The sequence below is a fragment of the Aulonocara sp. 'chitande type north' Nkhata Bay genome, linkage group LG2 (assembly GCF_057382095.1).
Source record: "Aulonocara sp. 'chitande type north' Nkhata Bay isolate Kocher_YH1m ecotype deep benthic linkage group LG2, A_spYH_male_GT1.1, whole genome shotgun sequence".
Classification (NCBI taxonomy): domain Eukaryota; kingdom Metazoa; phylum Chordata; class Actinopteri; order Cichliformes; family Cichlidae; genus Aulonocara; species Aulonocara sp. 'chitande type north' Nkhata Bay.
This window is the reverse complement of record NC_141345.1, coordinates 30058462-30072742: the sequence shown is the minus strand read 5'-3', so window position 1 is coordinate 30072742 and position 14281 is coordinate 30058462.

Here is a 14281-nt window from a genome sequence, read left to right as displayed (position 1 = left end):
TGAACCTGTGAAAATCAGTACAACAAAATTAAAGCCATGACATTTCCTGTTGCCACTAGGTGGCGCTGTCCGTATTTCCGACAATGGGCACATCAATCTGTTCAGGGCGCGTCTGACATCATGCCTGTAAAGTCTGGTACTGAACAGACTGGATTTCATTGAGTTATACTAATTTGTTTCTTCATGGCGTGACATCAAAGTTCGCCATGCTGCTGGGGTCACACCCTTTCGCGAAAACTCACAGTTTTCACTGTAACCCAAGACCAACTCCTTAAGGCTTTCCTGGAGAAATTTGAGGCTGCAGATGTCACCCATCACTATACTGTACCCCAAAGTGTAAAACATGACATTTCCTGTTCCCACTAGGTGGCGCTGTCCTTGATGTCAAATATGGCAGTTGAAATATGTTCAGGGCTGGATCCTTATCATATGTGTTCACTTTGGTCAAGGTCAGAAAATGTATGACAAAATGAGAGGCAATAAGATTTTCATGGCGAGTCATCGAAATTCGCCATGGCGCCACGGCCTCATAGTATTGTGAAAACTCAAAAGCTCCGCAATTTAACATGGCACAAGGGTGTAGTTGGCACTGACCAAATATGAAGCTTATACGACCAAATCCCAAGGAGGAGTTCGTTAAAGTTCGAGGCATGGAAACGGCAAAATTAGAGCCAAAATGTCACCTTCACGTCCAAATGGCGGACTTCCTGTTGGGTTTGCGTCAATGGGCCCACAGACTTTTTTGTTCGTCTTGGCATGATACACATGTGTGCCAAATTTCATACATGTAGCTCAAACGATGTGGTCGTAGGGCTGCATTTAACAAGGCATAGGTGGCGCTGTAGAGCCATTTCCCAGTGCTCATATGTAAAACCATTAAAATACAAAATTTTTCACCAGACCTGGCATGTGTGCACAATTTCATGAGTTTTTGAGCATGTTTAGGCCCTCAAAAAGGCCCTTGTTTGGGGTGAATAATAATAATAATAATAATAATAATAATAATAATAATAATAATAATAAGAAACGGAGCAGATACAATAGGGCCTTCGCACTCTCGGTGCTCGGGCCCTAATAATAAGAAACGGAGCAGATACAATAGGGCCTTCGCACTCTCAGTGCTCGGGCCCTAATTAAAGCTGCAAGCAGCGTTATGAGGGCCCTCGCACCCCCGGCGCGTCGAGCCACGCCCAACACCTAAAACCAGCACGTCCGATCGATGTCACATTGATGGAATTCATGCATTTAACCACCAGCTAACATTTCAACTCATTCATTCATGATTAGCTAGTCGTTCCACTAGGTGGCACTCTAACCATTATGTACAAATGGCATAACAAACATTTCCGAACTCGAGTCTCATTATGCCTGCGACCTTTGGGTGAGATTGGACATTGTGTTTTTGAGTAACAGCAGTTTACTGCGTTTTGGCGAGTGATTGAGAGTCTACGTGCCGCCATAACCACCCCGTTTCCCTGAACGTAAAAAGCTTCGCAATTTAACAACACAAAGGTCTTTGGATTCCACACACTGAAGAATAGTGCAATATGATGAAATCCCTTGGAGGAGTTCGTCAAAGAACGATGCCTGAAAAGAGGGGAAAATGTTGCCAAAATTGCACATTAATTTTAAAATGGCTGACTTCCTGTTGGATTTGGGATATTGCTCCAAGAGACTTTTTTGTACATCTTGATATCTCCTATAAGCTTACCAGGTTTCAGAATCATACATAAAACACAGAGCAGGGGCTGTGATTTTGAAATTTTGTAGGGGGCGCTGAGGAGCCATTTTGGGATATTCAATGAAAATGATCACATAACAACAAAGCCTTAACCACATTGGAGGTGTGGGCCAAATTTCAAGACTTTTTAAACTTTCCAAGCCCCTCAAAAGCCACTTCATCTTTCATGGTGAACTGCGTTGCCACCAGGGTGCGCCGTTCAGTTTAAACTCACAATTTTTGCACTGAAGCATCACAAGGGACTGACGGTGATATTCACCGCTTTTGAGGTGGCCACGATGAACCTGTGAAAATCAGTACAACAAAATTAAAGCCATGACATTTCCTGTTGCCACTAGGTGGCGCTGTCCGTATTCCCGACAATGGGCACATCAATCTGTTCAGGGCGGGTCTGACTTCATGCCTGTAAAGTCTGGTACTGATCAGACTGGATTTCATGGAGTTATACTAATTTGTTTCTTCATGGCGTGACATCAAAGTTCGCCATGCTGCTGGGGTCACACCCTTTTGCGAAAAGTCACAGTTTTCACTGTAACCCAAGACCAACTCCTTAAGGGTTTTCTGGAGAAATTTGAGGCTGCAGATGTCACCCATCACTATACTGTACCCCAAAGTGTAAAACATGACATTTCCTGTTCCCACTAGGTGGCGCTGTCCTTCATGTCAAATATGGCAGTTGAAATATGTTTAGGGGTGGAGCCTTATCATATGTGTTCACTTTGGTCAAGGTCAGAAAATGTATGACAAAATGAGAGGCAATAAGATTTTCATGGCGAGTCATCGAAATTCGCCATGGCGCCACGGCCTCATAGTATTGTGAAAACTCAAAAGCTCCGCAATTTAACATGGCACAAGGGTGTAGTTGACACTGTCCAAATTTGAAGGTTATGAAATGAAACCCCAAGGAGGAGTTCGCAAAAGTTCGAGGCATGGAAATGGCAAAATTAGAGCCAAAATGTCACCTTCTCTTCCAAATGGCGGACTTCCTGTTGGGTTTGCGTCAATGGGCCCACAGACTTTTTTGTTCGTCTTGGCATGATACACATGTGTGCCAAATTTCATACATGTAGCTCAAACGATGTGGTCGTAGGGCTGCATTTAACAAGGCATAGGTGGCGCTGTAGAGCCATTTCCCAGTGCTCATATGTAAAACCATTAAAATACAAAATTTTTCACCAGACCTGGCATGTGTGCAAAATTTCATGAGTTTTTGAGCATGTTTAGGCCCTCAAAAAGGCCCTTGTTTTGCCTGAATAATAATAATAATAATAATAAGAAACGGAGCAGATACAATAGGGCCTTCGCACTCTCGGTGCTCGGGCCCTAATTAAAGCTGCAAGCAGCGTTATGAGGGCCCTCGCACCCCCGGCACGTCGAGCCACTGCCAACACCTCAAACCAGCACGTCCGATGTGATGTCACATTGATGGATTTCATGCTTTTAATCACCAGCTAACATTTCATCTTATTCAACCAGGATTATAGTCATGCCACTAGGTGGCGCTCTAACCATTATTGACAAATAGCATAACAAACATTTCCAAGCTCGAGTCTCATCACACCTGCGACCTTTGGGAGAGATTGGACATTGTGTTTTTTAGTGACAGCAGATTACTGCTTTTTGCGAGTGATTGAAACTCTACGTGCCGCCATGACCACCCCGTTTCCCTGAACGGAAAAAGCTTCGCAATTTAACATCACAAAGGTCTTTAGATTCTACACACTGAAGAATGCTTCAATATGATGAAATCCCTTGGAGGAGTTCGTCAAAGTATGAAGCCTGAAAAGAGGGGAAAATGTCATCAAAATTACACATTAATTTTAAAATGGCTGACTTCCTGTTGGATTTGGGATATTGCTCCAAGAGACTTTTTTGTACATCTTGATATCTTACACAAGCTTACCAAGTGTCAGACTCATAGATGAAACACAGAGCAGGGGCTGATGTTTTGAAATATTGTAGGGGGCGCTGTGGAGCCATTTTGCGCTATTCAAGGAAAATGGTTACATAACAACAATGCTTTCATCCATTTGGAAGTGTGTGCCAAATTTCAAGCCTCTATAAACTTTCCAAGCCCCTCAAAAGCCACTTCATCTTTCATGATGAACTGCGTTGCCACCAGGGTGCGCCGTTCAGTTTAAAGTCACAATTTTTGCACTGAAGCATCACGAGGGACTGATGGTGATATTCACCGCTTTTGAGGTGGCCACGATCAACCTGTGAAAATCAGTACAACAAAGTTAAAGCCATGACATTTCCTGTTGCCACTAGGTGGCGCTGTCCGTATTTCCGACAATGGGCACATCAATTTGTTCAGGGCGGGTCTGACATCATGCCTGTAAAGTCTGGTACTGATCAGACTGGATTTCATTGAGTTATACTAATTTGTTTCTTCATGGCGTGACATCAAAGTTCGCCATGCTGCTGGGGTCACACCCTTTCGTGAAAAGTCACAGTTTTCACTGTAACCCAAGACCAACTCCTTAAGGCTTTCCTGGAGAAATTTGAGGCTGCAGATGTCACCCATCACAATACTGTACCCCAAAGTGTAAAACATGACATTTCCTGTTCCCACTAGGTGGCGCTGTCCCTGGTGTCAAATATGGCAGTTGAAATATGTTCAGGGGTGGAGCCTTATCATATGTGTTCACTTTGGTCAAGGTCAGAAAATGTATGACAAAATGAGAGGCAATAAGATTTTCATGGCGAGTCATCGAAATTCGCCATGGCGCCACGGCCTCATAGTATTGTGAAAACTCAAAAGCTCCGCAATTTAACATGGCACAAGGGTGTAGTTGACACTGTCCAAATTTGAAGGTTATGAAATGAAACCCCAAGGAGGAGTTCGCAAAAGTTCGAGGCATGGAAATGGCAAAATTAGAGCCAAAATGTCACCTTCTCTTCCAAATGGCGGACTTCCTGTTGGGTTTGCGTCAATGGGCCCCCAGACTTTTTTGTTCGTCTTGGCATGATACACATGTGTGCCAAATTTCATACATGTAGCTCAAACCATGTGGTCGTAGGGCTGCATTTAACAAGGCATAGGTGGCGCTGTAGAGCCATTTCCCAGTGCTCATATGTAAAACCATTAAAATACAAAATTTTTCACCAGACCTGGCATGTGTGCAAAATTTCATGAGTTTTTGAGCATGTTTAGGCCCTCAAAAAGGCCCTTGTTTGGGGTGAATAATAATAATAATAATAATAATAATAATAATAATAATAAGAAACGGAGCAGATACAATAGGGCCTTCGCACTCTCAGTGCTCGGGCCCTAATAATAAACAGAGCAATTACAATAGGGCCTTCGCACTGTCAGTGCTCGGGCCCTAATAATAATAATAAACAGAGCAATTACAATAGGGCCTTCGCACTGTCAGTGCTCGGGCCCTAATAATAATAATAATAAGAAACGGAGCAGATACAATAGGGCCTTCGCACTCTCGGTGCTCGGGCCCTAATAATAATAATAATAATAAACAGAGCAATTACAATAGGGCCTTCGCACTGTCAGTGCTCGGGCCCTAATAAATATGACTTCCAGTTTCATGCATAGTGATTCATATTTTGTGTGGTGCTTTCCGAGGTCTCATACAGGTTAAAGCACTCAAATGTTCGCTTAAAAGAATCAGAAACTAAAGTTACGTAATGATCCTGCTTCCTATATTCAACACATTTTCATTCCTGTAACACATTCATGCTTGCGGATGTCAATCAAAATAAAGTGCTTATCTTCAAATGTTGCAAATGCAAATGCAAATGTTCGACTTGCTGTGTGAACTATATGTCTCAATATCAAAGGAACTCCTTAATGTCTGTTTTGAGGGTAATTTCTGGTCCCCATTGCACTGCTACATCAGATCTTTGGGTTCCTCCACTGTCCAAATCCTCCTTGAGCCCCTGGACTGAGGTATGACTTCCTGAGGTTTTATTAGATCCAGTTAACTGAAAAGCTTTATAGCAGATGCCTGCAATACTGAGCATGTATTGCATCCATATATCATACAGAACATTAGTCAAAATGTTGTTGTGCAAGAAGAAACATAGATTTTGGATAATCGTGCAGAGCGGCAATTGCACATAAAAGGGTTGTCTTTCCAGTGGTTTCAATCAAGATTTCTTGGCATTTTGTCATGGGCTGTTAAATTCCTGATTTTTCTGCTTCAGCCCGTTGATGAAGGAAGCTCTCTGAAGAAGGAAGAGTTTCTGCAGTCACATGTAATTTTTCTTCTTCTTTCTTTTGTAGTTGAGTGTCTGTAAAAGCTGTAAAAAAAAATGTACCACATTCATATAGGTACGTATGCTATCCACCAACAAGTGTTTTCAGTTTTTAACTAAACTATACACTCATATTTACGTTATTATTATTTTTTTTGCCTTCATAATTGTCTTTGGTTTTTGTAACATGGATTCAGCAAGTTGCTGGAAACATTCCTCGTGGATTTTGGTCCATATTGACATGGTAGAGTCACACAGTTGCCTCAGCTCTCCAAATCCCAAAGGGTTTGGGATCTCATTACTGTGGAGGCCATCTGAGTGCAGTAAACTGACTGTCATGTTCAACAAACAGGGCAATCCACCCCCAGACGATGGGTACACTGTGGTTATAAAGGAATGGGCATGGTTAGCAACGATGCTCAGGTAGGCTGTGGCATGGAAATGATGGTTGGTTGGTGTTAAAGAACTGAAAGTGTATCAAAATAAATAGCTACCACCATTACACCACCAACAGCAGCCTGAATCATTGATACAAGCCAGGATGGATACATGCTTTCATGCTGTTTATGCCCAAAGGCTTGTCAGACCGGAAAACATTTTTCCAGTCTTCTGTTGTCCAATTTTGCAGATTGTAGCCTGTTGTTAGTTGACAGTAGTGGCACCTGGTGTGCTGCTTCAAGGTTCAGTGTTGGAAGGCATAATCATAATTAGCTATTGTAGGGTCTTTGCCTTACAATATAAAGTGACTTGAGGCAACTGTTGTTTTGATGTGTTGTTTTGCCATGTCAGTAAAATTGAATTGAATTGAATTCTTTGGCAATTGTTACCTTTGTTGTAACAAGTGATTATTTGAGTTACCTTTGATTTCCAATTAACTCAGAGCAGCTGGGCCATTCTCCTTTGATGTCCAGCATAAACAGAGCATTTTCAACTGCTCCTTACTGGATATTTTCTCTTTCTCTGAATATTCTTTGTAAAGCCTAGAGTTGGTTGTGTTGGAAAATCCCAGCTGGTTCTGAACTTGTAAGACCAGCCCATCACCAACAACCATCCGTCACCATTCTGCTGCTCTGCTTGAGCTTGAGAAGGCTGTCTTCACTAGGTCTAAATGCCTACATGCATTGAACCGCTAACATGGGATTGGCTAATTACACTTTTGAATTAAGAAGCAGTTGAAGACATGTAATAAAGTAGCATACAAGTATACAATTTGATATGCTTCAAACGCCAAACTCTGTTTTGGTAAAAGAAGCTATGTTTGAAATTTCATTAGATTTCAAAGTCCATGTACCAGCTACAGACTCACTTTCTGACAAAAAGTGAAAAGCTGAATATTTTAACAGCTACCACAGAGTGCAGATGATTAATCAGTAAATCTCTCTCTCTCTCTCCTCTCAGCTCTGGTGTCAAGCAGGAAATCCTCAGCATTTATTCCTATGGAGATGCCACATGCACTGATAAGGACATAATTGAAAACACCCAGAGGGCTGGATTGTGTGTCACTCATGCTTCAGTCAGAACCGCAGCAACCCCCAGACTATTATATATCTTGGAATATATTCCTGCAGTGTTTTCCAGGGTTTTGCTTTAGTCTTTGGGTGCAAATTGGCATATTTTTATACTTTATTAACAAATTTATCTTCCTCTGAACCTTGTTAGAGGAGGTCATCATCTTGAGCAAAGGAGCAGAGTGATACTGAAATTTCCTATTACTCAACATCATCTGCTACATTCTTTTTTCACCCACATCCATCTCTCCTCATGTCTACTTTATTATTTTTACATCAATCAAATTCTTTACGCTTGCATATATATATTTTTTTATTATATATCTACATTATATTTTTAGACTGATTCAGATTTTACGGGGGATATTAAAGTATCAGACAATCATTTGCAGACAGATGTGTGCCTACTTATGTATTTACTCATTTTTTCCTATCATTATCTTTTTTCCTGTTTGGTCCCAGCATTTCAGCTCTTGATGATTAGGAAATGGATCACGGGTAACAATGTTCTGTGAAAGAAAATGAGCTGCTGAAATGAATTGTGGTTATGCTCCTAAATTGGTTCAGCGACTGGATGGTGTCTATAATTCACATGTGAAAGGACAGCAGATGTGATGTATTTCTAAAGAGAGGAAAACTGACAGCTAAAATCAGAGGGTACAGCCTCAGAATGCACTTATGTACGAGTCCAGGCTTTCAGGGTTCTGCTAGTACAATTTGCTCCATTTTGAGCAGTGACTATGGAAGATTGACTATTTTCCCACTTATAAATCACTTATGGCCATAATAAATAACTGTTTCAGAGATTTAGCAGTACTTCCCAAACTCTAATTAAGCATCGTTTTGGTAAGAGGATGTAGCAATGAAGTTAATTAAGCACTCTAATACTGTCTTGGTACAGGCTGTTCCCATAGTTTTCCTTTTGTTTATCCCCTGTGTTTCTAAGTGCTGTCCTTTCCCCTGTCATCTATTCTTTCCTACCTCTCTCTCTCTCTCTCTCTCTTTCTTTTTACTTCTTTTCCTCACTAGCTACTTACCTACAGGGAGTGCAGAATTATTAGGCAAATGAGTATTTTGTCCACATCATCCTCTTCATGCATGTTGTCTTACTCCAAGCTGTATAGGCTCGAAAGCCTACTACCAATTAAGCATATTAGGTGATGTGCATCTCTGTAATGAGAAGGGGTGTGGTCTAATGACATCAACACCCTATATCAGGTGTGCATAATTATTAGGCAACGTCCTTTCCTTTGGCAAAATGGGTCAAAAGAAGGACTTGACAGGCTCAGAAAAGTCAAAAATAGTGAGATATCTTGCAGAGGGATGCAGCAGTCTCAAAATTGCAAAGCTTCTGAAGCGTGATCATCGAACAATCAAGCGTTTCATTCAAAATAGTCAACAGGGTCGCAAGAAGCGTGTGGAAAAACCAAGGCGCAAAATAACTGCCCATAAACTGAGAAAAGTCAAGCGTGCAGCTGCCAAGATGCCACTTGCCACCAGTTTGGCCATATTTCAGAGCTGCAACATCACTGGAGTGCCCAAAAGCACAAGGTGTGCAATACTCAGAGACATGGCCAAAGTAAGAAAGGCTGAAAGACGACCACCACTGAACAAGACACACAAGCTGAAAAGTCAAGACTGGGCCAAGAAATATCTCAAGACTGGTTTTTCTAAGGTTTTATGGACTGATGAAATGAGAGTGAGTCTTGATGGGCCAGATGGATGGGCCCGTGGCTGGATTGGTAAAGGGCAGAGAGCTCCAGTCTGACTCAGACGCCAGCAAGGTGGAGGTGGAGTACTGGTTCGGGCTGGTATCATCAAAGATGAGCTTGTGGGGCCTTTTCGGGGTGAGGATGGAGTCAAGCTCAACTCCCAGTCCTACTGCCAGTTTCTGGAAGACACCTTCTTCAAGCAGTGGTACAGGAAGAAGTCTGCATCCTTCAAGAAAAACATGATTTTCATGCAGGACAATGCTCCATCACACGCGTCCAAGTACTCCACAGCGTGGCTGGCAAGAAAGGGTATAAAAGAAGAAAAACTAATGACATGGCCTCCTTGTTCACCTGATCTGAACCCCATTGAGAACCTGTGGTCCATCATCAAATGTGAGATTTACAAGGAGGGAAAACAGTACACCTCTCTGAACAGTGTCTGGGAGGCTGTGGTTGCTGCTGCACGCAATGTTGATGGTGAACAGATCAAAACACTGACAGAATCCATGGATGGCAGGCTTTTGAGTGTCCTTGCAAAGAAAGGTGGCTATATTGGTCGCTGATTTGTTTTTGTTTTGTTTTTGAATGTCAGAAATGTATATTTGTGAATGTGGAGATGTTATGTTGGTTTCACTGGTAAAAATAAATAATTGAAATGGGTATATATTTGTTTTTTGTTAAGTTGCCTAATAATTATGCACAGTAATAGTCACCTGCACACACAGATATCCCCCTAAAATAGCTAAAACTAAAAACTACTTCCAAAAACATTCAGCTTTGATATTAATGAGTTTTTTGGGTTCATTGAGAACATGGTTGTTGTTCAATAATAAAATTATTCCTCAAAAATACAACTTGCCTAATAATTCTGCACTCCCTATATTTATATGTTTGCTGACCTTTCAGATTTTGGTTGCACCTGATTATTCATTTAGTTCTCAGTGTATTCTCAGTGTCTGTAACCAGATTTGGCAACTGGGGGTCAGTCAGCCAGGTTCTCCACAGCACTACATCTACAGCCTGAGCCTGGATGGGCAGAGGGCTGGCTACCAGGTGTGTGTTACTCCTCCACACTGAAGAGAGCAAGTTGAGGTGGTTTGGGAATCAGCCTCCCCTCCTAAGTGAGGTGTTCTGGACATGTCCTAACTAAGAAGAGACGCTGGGTGATACTCAGAATATGCTTGAGAGATTATATCTCTTGGCTGCCTTGGGAACACCTTCCTGTTCCACGCAAAGAGCTACAAGTGTCACAGTCAGCACTGGTTTGTTTTGAATTTCTGTCCTCTAAGCCTGAACTCCCTTTGGAGTGGAGTTCTGAAGTTTCCCACTCGACAGCCAGACTATCTGTTCATCATCATCCTCATCCGCCACAGTATGTAAGGGCCATCTTTTGCATCCAGTCTCCGCCAGATTGTCTGCCTCCTAAATGGGTAGCCCTCATTTGGTGAAGAACCCAGGCCTCATCTCCATTACCTACTCTTTCCTGTAAACTGACTGTTTTCTCAAGGCCACCTGTGGATACTCTCCTCTCACCTGACTGCTCACCCTCCAGCGACAGCCGTCCCCCCAAGAACAAACCAGTGCGCTCATTCCCTTCTCTCAATTTATCTCATAAATACCTTTGTGGAAAAATCTGGACCATGTGGATTAACCTCTGTCTCCTCTCTCTTCCAGTGAAACTCCTCAGACCTGGAAAATAACAACTGTGTTCCGATCCATGCTCCCACTGCTGCCACTTCCCTGTTCAGAATAAAGACTGAAAACCTGTATTTGGGGGATTTTTTTGGTCCTGCTCTTGAGCCATTGTATGATTTAATGGACACACAATGGACCTATGAAACTTTTAAAAAGGAATGTGAAGTTTGGTTTATGTCGATTAGTCATGTGGTCACATTAGGGGTCAGTTCAATTTTTTTTCAATGGACTTCAGTTAAAACTTGACAGAATAGTTAGTTAGCATTTTTTCCTCCTTTGTTAAAGAAAGAGAAATAATCTTCTTCCACAGCTGTAACAGTATATTTAACATGAGACTATTAAATGTCTAGACTCAATATACAATTTTTTCCAAGTTCCAGTGAAAAACTATTTTCTACTTTCTTTTGAAAAGTTTTGGGCTTCTGCTGATTTTAAACAATTTTGGCTGCACAGCATGCCTTTGGAGTGATGGAAACTCCACTGGTCTGTTTGTGTGGTTTCAGAGGTTAGAAAAGGGCACTTGGAGATCCAGTGGGAGAAGCATCATGGGTAGTCCACCCCCACCAAAACTCTGTGCACACCACTGTGATCATGTTCCTCAGCTTTTAGAGAGAAATATGTTTTCTACAGCTCTGGTTTTTCAAACTACTCTCTGGTTCTTCTTCTCCAACTTCTTTATTAGAAGTAAACAAGTATTTTTTTCATTTCTGTTGAGCATATTTCACAAATGATTTTGATACCAGGTCTGCAAGAAGAAAAGTGTGGTAACACAATCATAGTTGCATGATTATATTGATCTTTCTCTGGACCACTGGGAAAAATACACTTACTCCCCTCTTCTTCCTCATTTCCCTCTATATCCTTTTACCTTCAAACATCCACAGATATGAGAGCAATGTGATAGCCATTTATTTTACCTTGAAGTGTGGCAAAAGGGGAATGTTTTTTCAAAGTGTATGAAGCATGCATAATTGGCTTTTTGTCTTGAAGTGCAACAGTTTGGTTAAAATCTAATTCTCTTGTGGGAGTCTGTGAATAGGTTCTTTTGTTAGAACAATGACTAGTCATCGTAGGCCGCAAAAGATTCATTTCTGCAGGGAGTTTCCACACCCTGTTTGCTTAAAGGCTGAAGAGGAGGGGTAAACTGAGTCTCTTTAGTATCAATTCTCAGTGTTAATAATGCACCCCACCATGCAGGTCTGAGTCATGATGGAAGAAGGTTTAGCCAGAAAGTGCAAATATTATTCAGCTTAACCATGCCCTGCACATTCTGAAGTGGATCCAGAGTCATTACCAGGCCTAACGAGATGTGCATTGCCTCTTTTGTATTTTCAGTCTGCAATCTTTCTCTCGAGGTAGACTGGTCCCAGGTAAGGGCTCAGAGGTCTTCAGGGCAAATAATCTTACATATACATATAAAAAAAAAAACCACCCAGCACGCCCCTGCGGGCGGTTTATCCTTCAAGCTCGGGTCCTCTACCAGAGGCCTGGGAGCTTGAGGGTCCTGCGCAGTATCTTAGCTGTTCCCAGGACTGCGCTCTTCTGGACAGAGATCTCCGATGTTATTCCCGGGATCTGCTGGAGCCACTCACCTAGCTTGGGAGTCACCGCACCTAGTGCTCCGATTACCACGGGGACCACCGTTACCTTCACCCTCCACATCCTCTCGAGCTCTTCTCTGAGCCCTTGGTATTTCTCCAGCTTCTCGTGTTCCTTCTTCCTGATATTGCTGTCATTCGGAACCGCTACATCGATCACTACGGCCGTCTTCTTCTGTTTGTCTACCACCACTATGTCCGGTTGGTTAGCCACCACCATTTTGTCCGTCTGTATCTGGAAGTCCCACAGGATCTTAGCTCGGTCATTCTCCACCACCCTTGGGGGCATCTCCCATTTTGACCTCGGGACTTCCAGGTTGTACTCAGCACAGATGTTCCTGTACACTATGCCGGCTACTTGGTTATGGCGTTCCATGTATGCCTTGCCTGCTAGCATCTTGCACCCTGCTGTTATGTGCTGGATTGTCTCTGGGGCATCTTTACACAGTCTGCACCTGGGGTCTTGCCTGGTGTGATAGACCCCAGCCTCTATGGATCTTGTACTCAGAGCTTGTTCTTGTGCTGCCATGATTAGTGCCTCTGTGCTGTCTTTCAGTCCAGCTTTGTCCAGCCACTGGTAGGATTTCTGGATATCAGCCACCTCCTCTATCTGCCGGTGGTACATACCGTGCAGGGGCCTGTCCTTCCATGATGGTTCCTCGTCTCCATCCTCTTTCTTGGGTTTCTGCTGCCTGAGGTATTCACTGAGCACTCGGTCAGTTGGGGCCATCTTCCTAATGTATTCTTGGATGTTCCTTGTCTCATCCTGGACTGTGGTGCTGACACTCACCAGTCCCCGGCCCCCTTCCTTCCGCTTAGCGTACAGCCTCAGGGTGCTGGACTTGGGGTGAAATCCTCCATGCATGGTAAGGAGCTTTCTTGTCTTTATGTCAGTGGCTTCTATCTCCTCCTTTGGCCAGCTTATTACCCCAGCAGGGTACCTGATCACGGGCAGGGCGTATGTGTTGATGGCCCGGATCTTGTTCTTACCATTCAGCTGACTCCTCAGGACTTGCCTGACCCTCTGCAGGTACTTGGTGGTTGCAGCCTTTCTAGCGGCCTCTTCATGGTTCCCATTTGCCTGCGGGATCCCCAGGTACTTGTAACTGTCCTCTATGTCTGCAATGTTGCCTTCTGGTAGTTCAATCCCCTCAGTTCTGACTACCTTCCCTCTCTTTGATACCATCCGACTACACTTCTCCAGTCCGAACGACATTCCAATGTCATTGCTGTATAGCCTGGTAGTGTGGATCAGTGAATCGATGTCTCGTTCACTCTTGGCATACAGCTTGATGTCATCCATGTACAGGAGGTGGCTGACAACTGCTCCGTTCCGTAGTCGGTATCCGTAGCCAGTCTTGTTAATGATCTCACTGAGGGGGTTCAGGCCTATGCAGAACAGCAGTGGGGACAGAGCATCTCCTTGGTAGATCCCGCACTTGATGGTAACTTGTGCTATGGGCTTGGAGTTGGCCTCTAGTGTTGTACGCCACATCCCCATTGAGTTCCTGATGAAGGCTCTTAGGGTCCCATTGATCTTGTACAATTCTAGGCATTCCAGTATCCAGCTGTGGGGCATTGAGTCATAGGCCTTCTTGTAATCAATCCAGGCCGTGCACAGGTTGGTCAGTCTGGTCTTGCAGTCTCGGCTGATTGTTCTGTCTACCAGTAGCTGGTGTTTTGCACCTCTGGTATTCTTGCCAATTCCTTTCTGTGTCCCGCTCATGTATTGACCCATGTGCCTGTTCATCTTAGCCGAGTGAATTTCGACTTTGTCGAATTCACTCGCTCGCTCTTTGTCAACTGATC